The 20,144-nt window shown below is 48.6% G+C and overlaps 1 protein-coding gene across 1 annotated transcript in view; it reads right to left on the bottom strand.

The window, feature by feature from the left end:
* ATM (ATM serine/threonine kinase) overlaps positions 1 to 20,144 on the bottom strand; it is a 1,424,234-nt gene extending 1,404,090 nt beyond the window's left edge. The window contains exon 1 of the mRNA XM_078657051.1: positions 20,012 to 20,144. The gene's annotated coding sequence lies outside the window, so the exon portion shown is untranslated. The remainder of the gene's footprint in view (positions 1 to 20,011) is intronic.

Genomic DNA, 20,144 nt, shown 5'->3' with positions numbered 1-20,144 from the left:
TGTGGTGGTGTATTAGAGGAATGTGGTGGTGTCCCAGAGTGATGTGGTGGTGTCCCAGAGTGATGTGGTGGTGTCCCAGAGTGATGTGGTGGTGTCCCAGAGTGATGTGGTGGTGTCCCAGAGTGATGTGGTGGTGTCCCAGAGTGATGTGGTGGTGCCCCTCAGTGGTGCCCCTGAGTGATATGGTGGTGTCCCAGACTGATGTGGTGGTGTCCCAGAGTGATGTGGTGGAGTCCCAGAGTGATGTGGTGGAGTCCCAGAGTGATGTGGTGGTGTCCCAGAGTGATGTGGCCCAGAGTGATGTAGTGGTGTCCCAGAGTGAAGTGGTACTGCCCCTGAGTGATGTGGTGGTGCCCCTGAGTGGTGCCCCTGAGTCATGTGGTGGTGTCCCAGAGTCATGTGGTGGTGTCCCAGAGTGACGTGGTGGTGTCCCAGAGTGACGTGGTGGTGTCCCAGAGTGACGTGGTGGTGTCCCAGAGTGACGTGGTGGTGTCCCAGAGTGACGTGGTGGTGTCCCAGAGTGACGTGGTGGTGTCCCAGAGTGACGTGGTGGTGTCCCAGAGTGACGTGGTGGTGTCCCAGAGTGACGTGGTGGTGTCCCAGAGTGACGTGGTGGTGTCCCAGAGTGACGTGGTGGTGTCCCAGAGTGACGTGGTGGTGTCCCAGAGTGACGTGGTGGTGTCCCAGAGTGACGTGGTGGTGTCCCAGAGTGACGTGGTGGTGTCCCAGAGTGACGTGGTGGTGTCCCAGAGTGACGTGGTGGTGTCCCAGTGGTGTCCCAGAGTGACGTGGTGGTGTCCCAGAGTGATGTGGTGGTGTCCCAGAGTGACGTGGTGGTGTCCCAGAGTGACGTGGTGGTGTCCCAGAGTGACGTGGTGGTGTCCCAGAGTGACGTGGTGGTGTCCCAGAGTGACGTGGTGGTGTCCCAGAGTGACGTGGTGGTGTCCCAGAGTGACGTGGTGGTGTCCCAGAGTGATGTGGTGGTGTCCCAGAGTGATGTGGTGGTGTTAAGCCTTGCCAGGCGTGCAGCAGTGTGAGGCGTGCAGCAGTGTGAGGCGTGCAGCAGTGTGAGGCGTGCAGCAGTGTGTGGGGTGCAGCAGTGTGTGGGGTGCAGCAGTGTGTGGAGTGCAGCAGTGTGTGGAGTGCAGCAGTGTGCGGCGTGCAGCAGTGTGCGGCGTGCAGCAGTGTGCGGCGTGCGGCAGTGTGCGGCGTGCGGCAGTGTGAGTAATGCGGCAGTGTGAGGTTTTGCGGCAGTGTGAGGTTTTGCGGCAGTGTGAGGTTTTGCGGCAGTGTGAGGTTTTGCGGCAGTGTGAGGTTTTGCGGCAGTGTGAGGTTTTGCGGCAGTGTGAGGTTTTGCGGCAGTGTGAGGTTTTGCGGCAGTGTGAGGCGTGCGGCAGTGTGAGGCGTGCAGCAGTGTGCAGCATGCAGCAGTGTGAGTAATGCAGCAGTGTGTGGCGTGCAGCAGTGTGCGGCGTGCAGCAGTGTGCGGCGTGCAGCAGTGTGAAGCATGCAGGAATGTGCAGCATGCAGGAATGTGCAGCATGGAGCAGTGCGAGTAAAGCAGCAGTGTGAGGAGTGCAGCAGTGTGAGGAGTGCAGCAGTGTGAGGCGTGCAGCAGTGTGAGGCGTGCAGCAGTGTGAGGCGTGCAGCAGTGTGAGGCGTGCAGCAGTGTGAGGCGTGCAGCAGTGTGAGGCGTGCAGCAGTGTGCGGCGTGCAGCAGTGTGCGGCGTGCAGCAGAGTGCGGCGTGCAGCAGAGTGCACCGTGCAGCAGTGTGAGGCGTGCAGCAGTGTGCAGCACGCAGTAGCGTGCAGCAGTGTGAGGCGAGCAGCAGTGTGAGGCGAGCAGCAGTGTGAGGCGAGCAGCAGTGTGAGGCGAGCAGCAGTGTGAGGCGAGCAGCAGTGTGAGGCGGGCAGCAGTGTGCGGCGTGCAGCAGTGTGAGGCGTGCAGCAGTGTGCGGCGTGCAACAGTGTGCGGCGTGCAGCAGTGTGAGTAATGCAGCAGTGTGAGGCGTGCAGCAGTGTGCGGCGTACAGCAGTGTGCGGCGTGCAGCAGTGTGCGGCGTGCAGCAGTGTGCGGCGTGCAGCAGTGTGCGGCGTGCAGCAGTGTGCAGCAGTGTGAGTAATGCAGCAGTGTGAGTAATGCAGCAGTGTGAGTAATGCAGCAGTGTGCAGCGTGCAGCAGTGTGAGGCGTGCAGCAGTGGGCAGCAGTGTGAGGCGTGCAGCTGTGTGCAGCAGTGTGAGTAATACAGCAGTGTGAGGCGTGCAGCAGTGTGAGGCATGCAGCAGTGTGAGGTGTGCAGCAGTGTGAGGCGTGCAGCAGTGTGAGGCGTGCAGCAGTGTGAGGCGTTGTTAGAAATGGGATTTCCAGCTGGCTGAGGCTTGCGCCAAAGCCAGGCAGAAACCACCACTCTAAGTCAGGGCAAGGGAGTTACACGCCAAGATAACCTCTGCTCACCCCCTTGGTAACGGGACACGAGCAGTAAGGCTAAACTCGGAGGTAATGTGAGTTAAGTGTTTGCGCGCGCACCCGCAACAACACCCAAGGCCCACCACAAAGGAAACTCCACACAAGGTTATGTATAACAATAGCCTTTGTATTACACCAAAACACATTAGATAGAAACACACACTTTACAATGTGCCAATAGGCACGGGCAGAATTTACAGGGGATTATGTACAGGACAGGGCCGCATGGACCACTGTCAGGAATATGCACTTGTAGATTTTAGAATAATAATCACTGTAGGACAAAAATGAAACAGAGCACACAACCAGTAACTACTGGTAACAGGTACGTACCACCTACGCAACCCTAACCACCTTAGGAGAATGTCACGCAGGGAAACAGGGCCTCACTAGGAACACCTGTACTAGGAGAAAACAACCACCTAAGTATCACCATACATTTAGGGGTATAGGCATAGGAATATTACACATGATGCATCACAACATTCAGAGGTGTAGGGAAGGAAACACATGACGCATCAAACACATTCAGCGGTGTAGATAAAACACATGATGCATAAAACACATTCAGCGGTGTAGGAAAGCAGCTTTGTACATGATGCATAAAAACACATTCAGAGGTACCAGAACACAGGGTGCGCAAAACATACAACACACAGTACATTTCCTAGCACCCTAAGAAGCACATAACTCACAACAAAGTCCAGGTTGCGCCACTGCGCCAAAACCTAAACGTAGCAACTGCCCACTACTTGCTTGGCAGCTGAGGACAGGGATAGAACAGGGCCTAAACGCTGCAGCTGGCACTAAGTGCTGCGCAGCTGGGGAAGGCCAAGGTAGGGATGAAGGAGGTGCGACTCACTCCTGAGTCCAAAGTACATGTCCCTAGAAAGCACAGCCTACACGGTGCAGCTGCCCACTACTTGCTGGGCAGCTGTAGAAAACTGCAACAGGGGCCCTTACTGGCCCTTAGAAACAAAACAGCATCAACTGTAGGAGCCATCTGGCTCTGGGACAGAGAAGGCGCAATACGTGGGAGCCCTCTAGGCTCTAGAACATCACTTGCCCATCGCTGGAGCCCTCTAGGCCTCTAACCATACATGTGTCGCCTGGAGCACTCTGGCTCCTCAAAGAAAGAAATGTCCCCCAACAGTGGAGCCCTCTGGCTCTAGGAAGAATGGGGCCACACGTGAAGGAGCACTGTGGCCCTGAAACACTTGGGGCCCCGTTGGAGTGGCCCTCTGCAGGACGGGGCCGCTCAATCAATAATGCCACGTTCGTGGGAGCCCGCCGGCTCTGGAGATAATGAGGGCCCCCATCACTGGAGCCCCGCATGGGCTCTGTTAACTTATTAAGGAAACGTGGGGGTGGTGGGGCGGACCGCAACGGCGGGTCCGCTCAGGGTACACACACGGACCCCCGGGACCTCCAACGGGGCCCGTGAACCAAATGAGGCCAGATAACAACAACAAAAAAGGCAACCCCCCCAAGCCCTCGCTTACCGGGCTCCGGGGATGGGGTAGCAGCGTCGCGCTGCATTCTCTCTTTTCAAGGCGGCGGGGCAGGCACCGGCAATGTGCCTCGAGCCCCTCCGCTCCTCTCTCGCTGCTGGCAGCCCGGGGCTCTTGGGAGCCCCGGGCCGCAGGAGACCACCACCGGTGCAGCTTCCTGTCTTGTCTCGGCGGCGGGCGGGACTTCCTTCGGCAACCCGGAATTCCCGCCTACAGCCAGGCACGATGCCGCCTGACTTCCTGTATGAGGGCCGCCAATGGCGGCCCTTGGTAGGGAGGCGGGCACAGCGCCTCCTTACACGATCTCCGGGCCGGCGGCGGTGATTCCACTCGAGGGCACAAAATGAGGGGTGGGCACCCTCGATAAATTAATTACAGTAGTGTCCCGCCAGGGGTGAAATAAAGGGGCAGAAGACGGCTCCCAATGCGGCGAAGTGCAGGGGGGCACCTGCCTCCTTAAATCAAAACCAAAGGGCAAATCAAGCGCTCCCTGGCGCTAGTGGACCAAATACAGCGCTCTCAAGCGCTAGGGGCCAAATAAAACGCTCCCAGGCGCTAGGGCACCAAACACCCAAAGTAGCAGAAAAAGTCCTGGGGCAAAGAAGGTGGAGCACAGCTGCTCCCAACAAAGAAAAGTCCTCCAGCTCCCCCAGGAAAGGCAGAGGGGTCCCACAGGGAGAGAGCTTTCCAAGCATCCAGGATATCCAAGGGCTGGGCAGGGCCCAGGGAGGCAAGCCTTCCCCTGGGCCCCAGCAGCAGCATGCCCCTGGTAGATTCCAGTCAGAAACAAGAACATTTTGTAAGGGGACACAGCCCCTTTTTATACAGTGAATTCCTTTGTCTCAGGGTGCAGGGTAGGGGAAAAACCGGTCGCAGCTGGTTTTGGAACACTGTGATGTGCTCAACCACCCTTTCCTTTCACTGGCCAGGCTAGGGACATTAGACGCACCACAGTGGGCAGAGCCAGCATTGTGTGGGGAAAGCCAAGCCCGATTCAGGTCCCAGGTGCACCACTCCCTCACATCACACATGCTGATCTCAACACTCACCACCGGGGCATACCCATCAGGACTCATGGAGCCTGGCACACCAGTCAGCTCCAGCCAATTACAAGCCAGCACATTCACTGCACAGACAGGCACACTTCTAGAAGTGGCACTTCCATATTAGACACAAACACGCTGCATGCATCATTGCGCAGCATTCAATCACACGAGTCCGCACATACCAGACTCGAGCCTGCACACCCCACACATCAGGAACTACCAGGGACACATACATTCCCCATGCATGCCAATGGGAGGGCAGGCCTATCTCACCACACGCACTTTCCACTGGGACACAGTGAAAGTGCACAGAAACCAAGAATCACCATCCCCAGGTCACATACAAAAAGCAAAACGTTCAGGGGTGAACCTGCCAGAAGGGCCAAGTCCAACAGGCGTGCAGCAGTGTGAGGCGTGCAGCAGTGCGAGGCGTGCAGCAGTGCGAGGCGTGCAGCAGTGCGAGGCGTGCAGCAGTGCGAGGCGTGCAGCAGTGCGAGGCGTGCAGCAGTGCGAGGCGTGCAGCAGTGCGAGGGGTGCAGCAGTGCGAGGGGTGCAGCAGTGCGAGGGGTGCAGCAGTGCGAGGCGTGCAGCAGTGCGAGGCGTGCAGCAGTGCGAGGCGGGCAGCAGTGTGAGGCGGGCAGCAGTGTGAGGCGGGCAGCAGTGTGAGGCGTGCAGCAGTGTGAGGCGTGCAGCAGTGTGAGGCGTGAAGCAGTGTGCGGCGTGCAGCAGTGTGCGGCGTGCAGCAGTGTGAGAAATGCAGCAGTGTGAGAAATGCAGCAGTGTGAGGCGTGCAGCAGTGTGAGGCGTGCAGCAGTGTGAGGCGTGCAGCAGTGTGAGGCGTGCAGCAGTGCGAGGCGTGCAGCAGTGCGAGGCGTAGAAAGTAGAGAAGGTGAGACTCCTGAATGCGAGTGTATGAGTATGAAGAAGAAGATCAAATAGGGAGTGAGTAAAGTCAGGTGAGGGTGGGGGGTAAAGGTGTGTGGGGGTGGGGTGTTGGGAAAGAGCCCTTGCAGTGTGAAGGAGAAAGGGAAGTGCGTCTGGCATAGGAGACTTTATTGTGAAGGATATTAGAGTGTGAGACAAAGGAAACAGAAAGGAGAGAGGTGAACAGGGAAGAAGTAGATGAGAGAGAGAGAGAACAGAGCAGAGACCTAGAGAGAGAAACCAAACGATGCGCAAGCGCAATGGCAGGCGAGACCTAAAAAGATTTGGGTGCTTGGAGTAAACACCGCCTCTCGCTGCTGGGGAGGATAGCAGCGGTTAAAATGTCTCTTCTACCTAAAGAACTTTATCTGTTCCAGACCTTGCCGGCGCTGACTGCCCCTCCACCCCCAGGAGTGCTTGTCTTGCTTCAAAGAGAAATGAATCAATCAGTTTGTCTGGGCAGGAAAGAGACTCAGGATGAGTAAGGCTCTTGGATATATGTGGTCCGAAGCAGGCGGGCTGGAAATCCCGGACCACCTTACCTACTATAAAGCTGAACAATTAAGGTACTTGGTGGAATGGGCGTGGCCAGAATCTGAGAAAAGATGGCTATTCCAAGATAGGGCACTTGCTGGGATCCCTCTCTGGAAGGTCCCCTTCTTAAAGAAAGCCCAACGTCCGAGTGGCTTGATGGGATAACCCGTTACTCAATCAGTGATGTCAGTTTGGGATGGAGTGGCGGTAGCAAGGAAAGTAACTACTTTCCCATCTCCCTTGACCCCTCTCTTTGGCAACCCGGGATGTCTGCTAAAGCCTTTCAGGTATGGTGAGACGCTCCATGGGCCATTTATTTGACCTGACGGGCTTAATCCCCTTTACTCAACTGAAACTCGACTACGGGATCCCCGAAAGATTGCGATATCTGCAACTTCGGCATTGGGTACTTCAAGGGGGAGTTAAAGAACAAGGGTCCCGCCACATGACCAAATACGGAAAATGGCTGATCACTAAAACCTCAGATAAAGGACTCATAACAGATTTATACAATTTGATCAGACATAGCCCACACCTACAGGCCACACCGAGTCAAAGGACAGGGATGTGGAATTCCTTTAGCCAGACGCCCGGGACATATTGTTTGGGTCCAGGGCAACAAGTTTTCATGTGTATTATGTCCTTGGGACAAGTAGGCCCAACCCCCTAAAGCACAAACCCTTTAGCTGCCAGTTTACAGTACGTACCACATTATGGATCAGGGAAGGGCATTGCCTACAGTTAAGGGAATATGTGTGTCCATGTGTTAATGCTGTTCAAACTTGTATTTATGGTTCATTAATGCAAAGCCTTTATTATTAGGGTGAGCACTAAAAGTAAATTTAAGCTTACTTACATTTACTGCCTGCATTACTGACGGTGGTTCCAGTATAAATATATGTATAATGCTCCCAGAATGCTCTATGATTATATGCAAAAATGTGCAGAAGCTTGAAAGCACAAGTGATTATTTTTGGCTTTCACAATAAAATGTAGGGAAAAAACACATTTTGCTAAACTACTGTAAGATTTTAGGTACCATATATTTGCAGCACCACTTAGTAACATGTTGATGTATGCTTGTATTTCCCAAAAATATTCATAATGGAAAATCAGTGTAACCAGTTGAAATAGGATTATGGGAAACAAAAATAAACAAGCATTGGCAAAGCCAGTAGGTCTGAAATTGGTGGTGAGCCTTTTGGTTTTGTCAATGCGTGACTTGTTTAGGCATGGTTTTTGTAAAACCTTATCGGTGTGAGAGCTGCTGAGCCCTCACCATTCTAACAAGCATTGGCAAACGCAAAAATTGTTTTTGGTCTCATGGCCACAGCAGTTCCGGGCACTGAACAAAGCTACTTTGTGTGCCAATATGCTCCTTGTAAAAGAGCAGAATACGGTCACTCACAGTGAAGCCAGCTGATAGACCGAGAGAGAGACAGAATTTTATTGAAAACACAAAAGGTCATGGTTAACGCCAGGCCTAATTGGAGGCCCAATTATTAAAGAAAGTCTCAAAAGTGCATCCATGGTATATATTCTTGCATTAAGTGCATATATACAGTTTCCATGATTTCACAAGAATTTACAGAAGTAGGCCAAGAAGTTGGCCAAGAAGTAGTACTCCTAGAAAACATTTGTGAACTGCATTTTAGCATGAGCAAATGTGCATGTGTAGATTTGCTCATGTGAAAATCTGAATGTTTCAAGTTCACCTTGCCTCCAATCACTTTTTTTCTAACCCCGGAAGAGGTTTTATGTCTGCCACTGTCAGGAGTAAATTTCTAACCTTTTTCAGTATGGGAAAAGATTATAAAAGAGTTGGTGAAAACCCTTAAAACATGCAAGCCAGTAGGTTTGCACAGACACGAAAGGGAATTCCAACTGGTATCTTATACCAGCGCGCTTACACAGAGGTAACCCACAGAGAGCCCTACATGCTGGCGGGGTTGTGACAATGAGAGTACACTGCTGCACATACTGTGGGACTGCCTGCTGCCGTCCAATTACTGGCCTAAAATCTTGGACGCAATAGACGAGCTGTTCGACACACAGATCCCAAGGCTCCCGGTCTATGACATCTTGGGCCTTCCCAACCCAATCACATTCCCACTTAAAAGTATAAGATGCCGCCAGATGGGGTTAGCACTGGGGGCAGAGTTGCAAAATATACCGTCACACGGGGGTTCCACTATTCTCCCCTCACACGTTGGGTGGCTGCATAGGCTTTGGTATATATTGGGCATGGAATGAATCTCAGCTACTCCACAAAACACTGCAGACTCCTTCCAGAAAGTTTGGAGTCCCTTCTTAACACTGCTTTCGTATGAGTTCAATGAAATAACACAACCCAAATACCCAAGAGTGTTGCACCTGTCTGACTTATGGAACAAGCAACAAGTATCCCCTTCTGTTCGACGCAGGATGTGGCCAGAGTGGATCGAGGATTTGATTTTGGGGTTAGAGAATTTACCGACCCGGAGAGGAAAGGGGGTGGGGGGGGCTTGTTCTTGGTTTACTGCAGAGGCAGAGCACTTATTATGGACACCCACGATAAGCTGGGCAAGGGTTTTGCTCATAATGTATATTATTAGGTTAATAAGTCTTCTATGGATAACGTATTACACGTGGAATGTATATTCTTTTGACACGTGCTACTCATGCTTCTGTATTGTTTGTTCAATTTTGAAAATGCTAACAAACACATTTAAAAAAAAAAAAGAAATGAACTGCTGTTCCGCCTATACAGCAGGAGACCCATGCCTGTCCGGTGACACGATTTCGCAGGAACAGAAGGACACTGCTGGGGACCAATGAGGGACAAAAAACTTGTAACCGAGATTGCACCCTGGTGTGCCCAAACGTAACTTTGAGGTCGGAAGTTCAGAAGTGATTGGAATAAATCGCTTTTTCAAAAATTAGACTAGCGCCGGACACAATAAGTATCAGTGTGGATACCAGCTAGACACTTCAGACTTTGTTGAGGGATTCGGGTTTAGTTCTGGAGGATCAGGCTGAAGATGCCTGTTCTACAGCCAGAGGGTAATGAGACCAACAGACTTAAATACTGTTGTGGATGTGGTATAGACCTTGACACACAGATAGGTAAAAAGACCCGGTACGGTGTGGAAGGTGAAAATAGCCAGTTCTTAAGTCGAAATGCTGAAATGCTGTATAACAGTTTTTTGCCTAAATGCTACAGGTACTATGTTCCTCAGGGGGTGGAAGGGTCTCATGGTCACCCAGTTGGGTAAGATTGTCTGTGAATGTCTGATCAACAATATTGCACTCCACAAAAGAAGATGTTGGAGGGCCCATCCTCTTACGGTCTGCTGAGTACCTCTTTTGGTCTTGAGGCTCGTGGGGGACACAGCTCCTTGGCCTGTGCTACACTCCAATGGTTCATTAGTTGATTTAGTTGGGGGGAGGGGAGGGTGGTCTGATCACTGGTACCCTTTTGGCTGTAGGTTCAGCAGGAAGGAGTTCTGCATATTCTACCAAGTGGTGAGGGGTTGGTAGGGTTGGTCGAGGGAATGTTAAATGATGAAGTATTTTGGGGAGAGTAAAAGAGAGTGGCATAGAGTGAAATGCTATGGAGTGGCGTAGAGTGGCATACAGTACAGTTGATTGGCATGCAGAGGAGTCAAGTGGAGAGTTATGAAGTAGTGCAGTGTTGTGGAGTGTCATAAAGGGAGCAGAGTGGAGTACAGTGTCCAAGTTGAGCAGTGTGTTGTAGAGTGGAGCTGCAGAGAGTGTTGTGGAGTGGTGTAGAGCCGATCTGGAGTGGCGAAGAGGGTGCTGCGTTGAGTGGAGTAGAGTGTTGCAGAGTAGAGTGGCGTAGAGCGGAGTAGATTATCAGAGTTTAGTGGTGTAAACTGGAGTAGTGTGTATAGAATAGAGTGGAGTTAAAGTGGCATGGAGTGGCATTCAGGGAGTTGCGTAGAGCATCAGAGTGGAGTAGAGTGGAATGGCATAGAGTGGAGTAAAGTGTCAGTTGAGCCACGTTTAATGGAGTAGAGCACCGTAGAGTGGAGTATATTGGAGTTGAGTGTTCTAGAGTGGAGTGTCTTAGAATGGCGTAGAGCGAAGTGGCATAAAGTACACTGACATAGAATGCACTGGTTTGGAGTAAAGAGATGTACAGTGCATTCGCGTAGAGTGCAGTGACGTAGAATAGAGTGCAATGGCGCAGAATGGAGTAGAGTGGTGTAAAGTGAAGTAGCATATGAAATGGTGCAGGATAGAGTGGAATAGTGCAGGGGAATAGAGTAGAGTGGTGTAGAGTGCAGGAGAATATAGTGTAGTGCTGCAGAGTACAGTGGTGTTGAGTGCAGTAGAGTGGCATAGAGGTGCAGAGTAGAGTGCAGTGGCAAAGAGTGCAGTTATGCAGCATAGAGTGTCAGAGTGCAGGGTCGTACAGTGCAGGGTCACAAACTCGAACGGTGGAAGAGTGCAAAGTCGCAGAGTGGAGTGGTGCAGAGCATTGTGGCGCAGAAAGCAGGGGCGTATGAGAACAGGAGGTGCATAATAGAGTGATGTAGAGTGCTGTGGCATAGAGTACAATGTTTTAGAGTATAGTGGCATAAAATACACAAAACAAAGTAGTTGGTGCAGCTGCAGTGGAATAGGGCGCATTTGATTAGAGTAATGTGGTGTAGTGCGCTTTGTAATAGAGGGCAGTGGTTTAGAGTACAGCGACAGAGGAGACTGCAGAGGCATAGATTGGTGCAGTGCAGAGTAGAGTGAAGTGTTGTAGGGTATAGTGTTGCAGGGAAGAGTGCAGGGGCATAGAGTAGAGTGGTATAGAGTGGCCAGCACTGATTGCAGTGGCGTAGAGGGGCACAGAGTGGAGTAGCGTAGAGTAGAAAGTTTCAGAATAGAGTGCAGTGGTGTAGAGTGGAGTGTTGCAGAGTAGAGTGGAGTTGTGCAGGGTAGAGTGGAGTTGTGCAGGGGAGAATGGAGTTGTATAGAGTAGTGGTGCAGAGTTCAGTGGTGCAGAGTGCAGTGTTGTAGAATTTCCTGTGAATTAGTCAAAGTCTGGGATGTTCCCTGTGGGACAGCTGATAGGAATACATACAGATTTGCTCCCTTGAGGCGGGACTATCCTGGAAAATGGACTATGATGGGGATATTAGCACTGATCAAAATGGTGGTGCTTACCCGCTGCTTTTACATACTATAAAGGCACCATATAGGAGATCCCGAGGAGAAACTTTTGGGAGATGGACCAGCTTCTGGTTGACCTGCCATGAGTTGGTAAAAGATGTAGAGTGGGACTTGCCACACGCAAGTTAGAATGAGACAAAGGAGGAACGGAGGTACTGGACTTCAAATTGCATTATCTTGCGGCTCAACTGACTGCCACATGCAGTCCATTATTTTGACGAGGGAGCCAAATGGGAAAAGTCCCTACTGGCAGGCACATACAAGGATACTGAGCTGAATGCTCTACTCCTGCATGGCAATACAGTGCCTGGGACTCTGCCACATGTTATCCAGCTATTATGCAGACTTTGAGAAAGAGCAGTACACAGATCCTCCAGCTCCCGTGCCTATGGAGTTCTACGGATAACTCTGACAATTTGCGCAGATAGCTCAGACCATGTCTGGAGGCCAGTGGCAGCTGTGGGTCTGCATGATCCATATCCATGAGCCCGATTTATGACAATGCAAGATTCTTTCGAGACATTCGGCCTGGGGTTGGGGCAGCTCTTTCCGTGTGCAAAAATAGCTGCCATGGCTAAAGAAATATGGCATTTTCCCATAGACCCATGCATCCACCCAGACTTTGGTCATGTTATTGTCCATGGCCGGAGGGTTATCACGCACTTGTACAGCGCCCTACGGACTGACAGACCAATGTCACCCATGAAGATTGAGGAGACTTGACAGCAGATTAGCGAGGACCCTATTACAGCCGGGGAGTGGGCCAGAGTACACAGGGGAGAGCAAGAGGTGTAAGTTAATGCAAGGTTTAAACTCCTTCAATACTGTACACCTCGCTTACCTCTCTCCCAAACAATTGCATGCAATTTACCACTCTAGAGACTTGGGCTGTGTACTGTAGAAGTGCACCAGCGGATTGTTTTCATGTGGTGTGGAGCTCCACCCAAGTTGCACACAATTGGGAGGGGGTCCTGGACCAACTCCATCAGGCCGTGGACTGGGTGATCCTAGGGGATAAACCACTGCCTCTCAGTCCTGGTACCGGGAAGTTAAAACAGGAAACTCAGCAAGAAATGTGTATTGCTTGGATTAATCTTAGCTAATCGTGCATAGCCATTATATGGTTGAGCCCGAGACCTCCCCAGGTGGCAGACTGGCAAAGGGACATGATCGAATGGGGAGGGGCGGAAGAGGTCCATATGAGAAGAGTAAGGCGCAATGAGAAACTAGCTGACGACCTTCTCACGTGAAGAGCTATGGTCCATGACTTGACTGTGACAAGAGCCTGCATCACCCCCGACGAGGTGGATGCTGGGAACCGGGGCAGAATTCCTGGATATACATGTCCCAGAGGATGAAGACACGGAAATGGATAATGAGATTGTTATGTACACAACAACTAGGGAAATGTATAGCGAGACTCCTTCACAACACCTTGAGTCCTCCTGACTGGAGCTTTGAGTAATGGACGGAGCACGTGGGGGAAGGGGGAGTTAGTTCACTTAGGGGCAGATGTATCATCATTGTATTTTGCGAGTCATCAAACATTTTACCAATTCGCTATTAAGGACTCGCAAAATGCAAAGTATGAAGGTTTTGCAATAATAATTTCGATTCCTACATATGCCTTAATTGCGAATCGCAAATTAGGATTCGCAATTAAGGAATACCTTCTCATTCATTCCTATGGCCCAATAGGTACTCGCAAATAGCAAATGCAATTTCAAGGGTGTCAAAGAACACCCTGTTGCACCCCTGAAATATGCATGTGTACACATGTGGCGCACATACATGCCTAAGGGCATGTATGTACGCCACATGGCACTTACAAAAATGCAAAAAGTGCATTTTTCTAGGAAATCGCAAATTACCACCAACTTCAAGATGGTGGTAATTTGCGATTCCTTAAGGCCAGATCGCAAATTTTGGGTGCTTCCAAGATTGCTTTTAAGAAATCGTAATTTGCGATTCCTTAAATGCATTCGCAAAATAGGAAATCGCAAATTTTGCAAATCCTAATTTTGCAATTGCCTTTTGGAATGATACATCCCAAAAGGCCTTTTCACGTTCGCAAATGGGCTGACTCTGTAAATCGGCTTGTTTGCGAAATAGAAGACCCATGATATATCTGGCCCTTAGTGTTAACGCAATTCAGTCTGATGCAAAAGTGATGTATATTGTAAACTACTGAGACAGGGCTCCTGATTCGGGAAGCAGTGATGATATCTTTATTGTAGGACATAAATCCAAAACACAACAGCATGACTTGTAATGCTATTTGAGCATGGACTGGAATTTTGGGTTACAAAAATATATATTTTTTAAAAAATAGGCTGGATAAATATCACAAATAATTGACCACTTAAGTGGGACTGCATATAGTGGGATCCACAAAGATAAAAAGCTGAGGATTACAGGGTCAGCCATCTTTCCCGCGGTGTTTAGGAGTATCGTTGTATTTCAATTTTTCGAATTCCTAGTAGGAAAACATTAGAAATGGGCAATTTCAAAGACATTTGTAGTCTGTCAGGTTGTAGATATACATTTATACGTCGTTCAATTAGATTTGGAGAATGTAAACGAGTATGGTGGAGAGGAGGCTGATAACGAGGAAAATGCAGACTGATTGGGCTTCTCACCTCCGTACACTCACAACGTGAACCAAAACTAACCAAGATTTCCATGTGGTGTCATACGAGCACCTTAATGAATATGTGGTATGAAAAGTGGCCCCCTCACTATGGGTGGTTAGGGACACTTTTTCAAGTTGGACGCTGTCATGTGACAATTTAATGCATTTCGATTACTGCGGTTTTGGATATCCTCCATTGCCCTAATTAAACAAACATCTGATAGCAATTATTAGTAAGTAAAACGAGGAAAAAAGAGAAAGGTGAACAGAACGCCAAATAGGAGTCCGCAACATCACATTATCCAGATGTACTCAGGGTTGGGTGGTCAATAGAAAACAATTAACATTTCTCAAAACTCTCCTGGGGGGGTATGTGATATCCAACTTTGAATCACCCAAATCCTCAAAATGCCAATAAGTTAAATAAAACACTGCTCTGGTGCAAAGACCAGATGGTACATTCATCAGGTGGTTTATCCTTGATTCTGTAATACAAATATGTTCCTGAACACCAAGCATGTAAAACCTTATCCTAGGAAAAACGATCTACTTACAAATAAAACAAGCAACGGCAAAGCCAATAGGTCTCACCTAAGCAAGAGCTATTGGCTTGCCAATACGTTTTAGCCATGCTGTACACCAGCGTAGCTGCTGTTAAGCATGGCTAAAGGTTAGTGGGTTAAAGTAGAGTGGCGTGGACAGTACTGGAGTATAGTGGACTGTTATGGAGTGGCCTAGAGTTTAATGGAGCAGTGCTGAGTGTTGTACAGTGTTGTGGAGGGAGTAGAATGTCGTAGAGTGGAAGGGTGTAGAGCAGAGTAGTGTTGGGTGGTGTAGAATGGAGCAGAATGTGTGGAGTGGTGTAGAACAGAGTATGGTGGCATAGAGGGTGTTGTGTGAAGGTTTTTTTTAGTACAGTGGCATAGAGTGGAGTACATGGTCATAGAGTAGTGTGGCATAGAGCGGAGTACCTAGGCGAGCGGAATGGCGTAGAGTAGAGTGTGGTTGAGTGGGGTTGGGTGGAGAGTTATAGAGTGGAGTGGCATAGAGTGTAAGAGTGGAGTGGAGCACAGGGAAGTTGTGCGTCATAGAACAGAGTGGGGTAAAGTGGCATGAAGTGGCATGGAGGGAGGGGCACAGAGTAGAGTGGAGTGGTATAGAGTGGAGTAGAGTTATTGGGGTAGAGCCTCTGAGTGGAGTGTCGTAGAGTGGCCTAGAGTGAAGGGTTATAAAGTAGGGTGGTACAGAATAGATTGGCATAGAGGGCACTGGTTTTGAGTAGATTGTTGTATAGTGCATGAGCATAAAGTGCAGTGACGCAGAGTGCAGTGGTGGAGTGCAGATTGCTGTGGCATAGAGTACAATGGCGTAGTGTGGTGGTCTTCAAACTGAGGGGTGCGCCCCCCTGGGGGAGGGGCGCAGAGTCATCTAAAGGGGTGTGTCAGTCCATGTCCCCCCAGTGGCATGCATTTTTGCCCCTATTTTTAGAGGACGTTGACTTGTGCTGCAAACGACTCGGTCGAGGTAAAGAAGAGGCCCCTCCCCTTGCAGAAATACCTTTGGGGGTGAGCCTGAACAGGGAGGCGGAGCATTGTGCTGAGAACGCACTTTGCAATTCACTTCACACCAGTCTGCAGACTTTTAGTGTGCTTGGAAGTAAAAACAGGATGCATTTTTGCATTTTATTCCTCTATTCCCAATACTGAGCCAAACGTTTAGGATATGCCAAGCACAAACTTTATATGCACCAAAACATTACATTTTTATCTGGCGTTTTTTTAATATACTGCTTACTGCCCTGCAGTGTGCTTGATGTCTGTAGCTGCTAATGTGTTTTAATCACTATAAATTGTACATGGAGAAACATGAATTAAAGATGCAAAGTTGAAGTCAGTCTTCCAAGACTTCTAGTTTCCCACTCATATTAGCTCAATGTGTACATTAGGTGCCATTTCCTTCATGCACTCATGGATGCTCTATAAGAATGCCAAATAGCAACTGGTCAAACGTAATCCCATTAAAAATTAGGTCATCAAGTTTACTATTTGTTTAAGAAGTATGGCCTTAGTTTCTGAGGCAGCTTGTCCAAAACCTTAATCCTTTATTAAAAAAAAAAAAACTTGCTTCCCCTTTCAATTCTTCGCGATCACCAGCTCATCAGTTTGCTGTAGTAGTACGCTCTTTTTACTAAATAATACTCTGTATTGACTCTTTCTGGCTTTTAAATTCAGCAGTGCCTGGTGTTACTTTATGCAATCTTGATTATTTACAATATTTTTATCTGTGGTTTGTGTATAGCGCTCTCGCAGCTTTTCCACTGCTTCAGAGCAGCGACAAGGTATGATTGAAAGTAGAGGTAAATTAATTACAACAGGGATTTCAAGAGGGCATACAAATTGGGCTTTTATGGCTGGATGGTATTTTTTTAAACCATGGGAGATAGATTGAACTTTCTAAAATGAACCGGATGGAACTTTCCAGAAGGGTTGGTGGATTGAGATTATGACAGAGTAGAGTGGCACAGAGTAGAGTGGTGTTGAGTTCAGTGTCATAGAATGCAGTGTCATAGAATGCAGTGTCATTGAATGCAGTGTCATAGAATGCAGTGGCGTCGGAAGCACTGGCGGAGAGGAGAGTCGAAAGGAGTCGCGTAGAGTGTAGTGACTTAGAGCCCAATGGTGTAGAGAGGAGTAGCATGCAGTGACGTAGAGTGTTGCAGAGTAGAGTGCAGTGGTGCAGAGTAGTTGGCGTAGATTGCAGTGGTATAGAGTGCACTGGTTTTAAGTAAGGCGGTTGTAGAAAAGTGGATTATTAAGCAGTGGGGCTGGTTAGGCTTCACTATGCAATAATTTCACATTACCCAAATAGGTCCTTGGATTCACACTAATAAATCCTTAACTCAGTCCTAGTAGTGTGTCACAGAACAGTAAGGTTTTCCTAGAGGAACAGGAATTAAGCATTTCAGAGCACCAACATGGACTATAAATAACTGACACGACTCAAAAGAAATCCAACACCAATTTATAAAAATCAAGCAGCTGTCAGCCAGGACAACCAGGTGGTCAACCTCTAAGGTCGCTCTAAAGCCACCTGGGTGCATGTCAAATTATATACAACTTTGGGATAAAGTCGGGGCTGATGAGACCGGTTGTTTGGTACCGAACAGGACACTTTTCAGTTGGACCAAAATGGAGCTGGGACCCTGGGAATGCCTAGGTGCTAGGCATTGTTATCCTATGGTCCCCCTGAACACTTATAGTAGCCCATACTGGAAGGAGGCTACTATAGGGACATATAAGCTTGCACTTATATGTCCACACCTTTAATATAATGCACCCTCCTACTGGGCTGAGATGGCCTACCGAAGGGGGGACTGGAATACATTTAAAATAGTGCTGTGACTTTGCGCACAGTGAGGGCAAAGTCTAGGTTGAGCAGTTTGCACTGCTCATGCAGTCTGCATTGGGGGGACTGCTGTCATCTTTTTACCTGAGTCACTCAGGGTGGACCAATCAGTGCTTCAGACCCTGGTGACCCCTTTAACTCCCATACCCAGGGTACATCTTACCAGGGAATTATGAGGGGGTTAAAGTCCTTGCCATTGTGGTTACCAGTTGAAATGCATCACATTTTAGTGAGAGTGGTTTAGAGTATAGTGGTGTATAATGCAGTGGCGTACAATAGAGTGGCATAGACTGGAGTGGTGCAGGAAGATTGCAGTGGCCTAGAGTGAAGTGGCCTAGTGGAATGTGGCAAAGTGGAATAGAGTGGCGCAGAGTAAAGTGCCATAAAGTGCAGTGTCTTAGAGTGCAATAGTGAATAGTACATTAGAGTGGATTGACGTAGGGTGCAGTGCCATAGTGTAAAGCGGCGCAAAGTAGAGTGCAGTGACATGGAGTGCAGTGGTGCACAGTAGAGTGGTGCAGAGTTCAGAGGCAGAGAATGCAGTGCTGCAGAGTACAGTGGCGTAAGGTGAAGTGGCATAGAGTGAAGCAGGGTAGAGTGCAGTGGTGTAGAGTGATGCAGAGTAGAGTGGCTTAGAGTGCAGTGGGGCAGATTAGAGTGCAGTGGCAGAGAGTGCAGTGATGCAAAGTAGACTGTCAGAGTGCAGTGGTCTATAATAGAATGCTTTGGTGTACAGTACAGTGTGTACAGTGGTGCAGAGGAGAACAGAGTGACTTAGAGTACAATGTCATAGAATGGAGTTGGCTTACAGTGCAGTGCATAGAGTGTGGCAGAGTGTAGTGGTGTACAGTGCAGCAAGGATGAGTAGACTGGCAGAGTTAATTAGTTTGGAGTACAAGGCTGTAGAGTGCATTTAGTGTAGAGGGCAGTGCTTAAGAGTGCAGTGGTGTAGAGAGGAGTGGGGCAGAGTGGTGTAGAGAGGAGTGGGGCAGAGTGGCGTAGAGTGGTGCACTGTAGAATACAGTGGCATAGATTAGATTGGAGTAGAGTGCAGTAGTGGAAGACATTAGAGTGGCGTAAAGAGGATTGGCAAAGTACACTGGCAGAGTGCAGTGGCATAAAATGCATTATTGTAGAGTGCAGTGGTGAAGAGTAAACTAGTGTTGGGTAGAGTGCAATGGAATACAGTAGAGTAGAGAGACAGAGTAGAGTGGAGTGGTGCACAGTAGATCGCAGTGGAGTGGTGCAGAGTGGAGCTGGGTAAAGTGGAGTATGTATGGTGTGGTAGCGTACTGCCATTACAGACACACAACAATTGAATTGACCATTATCATTTGCAGTGACGTACAGTTTTACTGATAAAATAATAAACGTATACAGCACACAAAACGATGTGTGGCAATGTAATAACCGAGTGTATTGAACTGATCAGATTAAAATATTTGTTTCATCACACTTCAGAATTACCAAAAATGTGCTTCATTTGTGCTGTCCTAATTCTGCTATATTCTGAAATATCTGCACAGTTAATTTACTGACATTTAAATTTTGTTGTGTGCAAGGAAAAAAAATAACAACATTGTACAGCCTTTCTCAAGCACATCTACATACATCCTCTCATTTTGAAGTAAGAGAAAGAAAAGTAAACACCAAGCTGCCTGGAAGACATAGCCTGACATTTGACATATATCTCCAAATGCAACAAGATAAGAACAAGATTAAAAGACCCCTTAACAGAAATCCTGTACTGGTGGGAGGATACAGTATTAGGATACATGAAACGGAAGGGACGAGCTCAACCTGGATAGCTTTAAACAAATAAAGCCAGCAAACAGAAAGCAAGCAACAGTGAGTTACAAAGCAAATGGTAAACAAAGGGCGGAATGCATTCCCATGGAAGCTTTCCTGATGTCCCCAAGTTGTCCTTAGCCTAAAAGTAGCGATTGAAACCAGAAGAAACAATACAAAATGTAGTAAAACCTAACAACATACTTCTGTAATCTATTGATATCCCTTTCAGATATAACTTCCTCAATGATAACCCTCACATGGACAACCTGCACTGTTCTCCCAAAAATGAAATACCTCACAGCCTTGTTAAATCTCTATTAGTGGACTGATGTGTGTGGCAGGATGGCCATACCGGAGTAATTGAGAAACCCATATTACGGAAAGAAAGGTGATGTCGGTGTTCTGATGGGAGTTATACTGCAGTCTTGGTTCATTTGAGAAAGCGAAAACTATTCTAGAGAGATATACACGAATTTCACTTCTTACATGTCAACACTTCCAAATAACGCAGGACTCTCCTGACAAGAGACTTACCTCCAACTGCCCGTCAAGCGATCTCAAAGATCCGACCATCCGACTTCTATTTCTTTCCGCTCAAACCAACTAAATGTGCGAAAGTGAAGTGGGGGTGTGAGACCAGAAAGCTGGATTTCAAATTGATTGACAG

Source organism: Lissotriton helveticus, chromosome 8 (genome assembly GCF_964261635.1).
Source record: "Lissotriton helveticus chromosome 8, aLisHel1.1, whole genome shotgun sequence".
Classification (NCBI taxonomy): Eukaryota; Metazoa; Chordata; class Amphibia; order Caudata; family Salamandridae; genus Lissotriton; species Lissotriton helveticus.
This window is presented reverse-complemented; position numbering and strand designations above follow the sequence as displayed.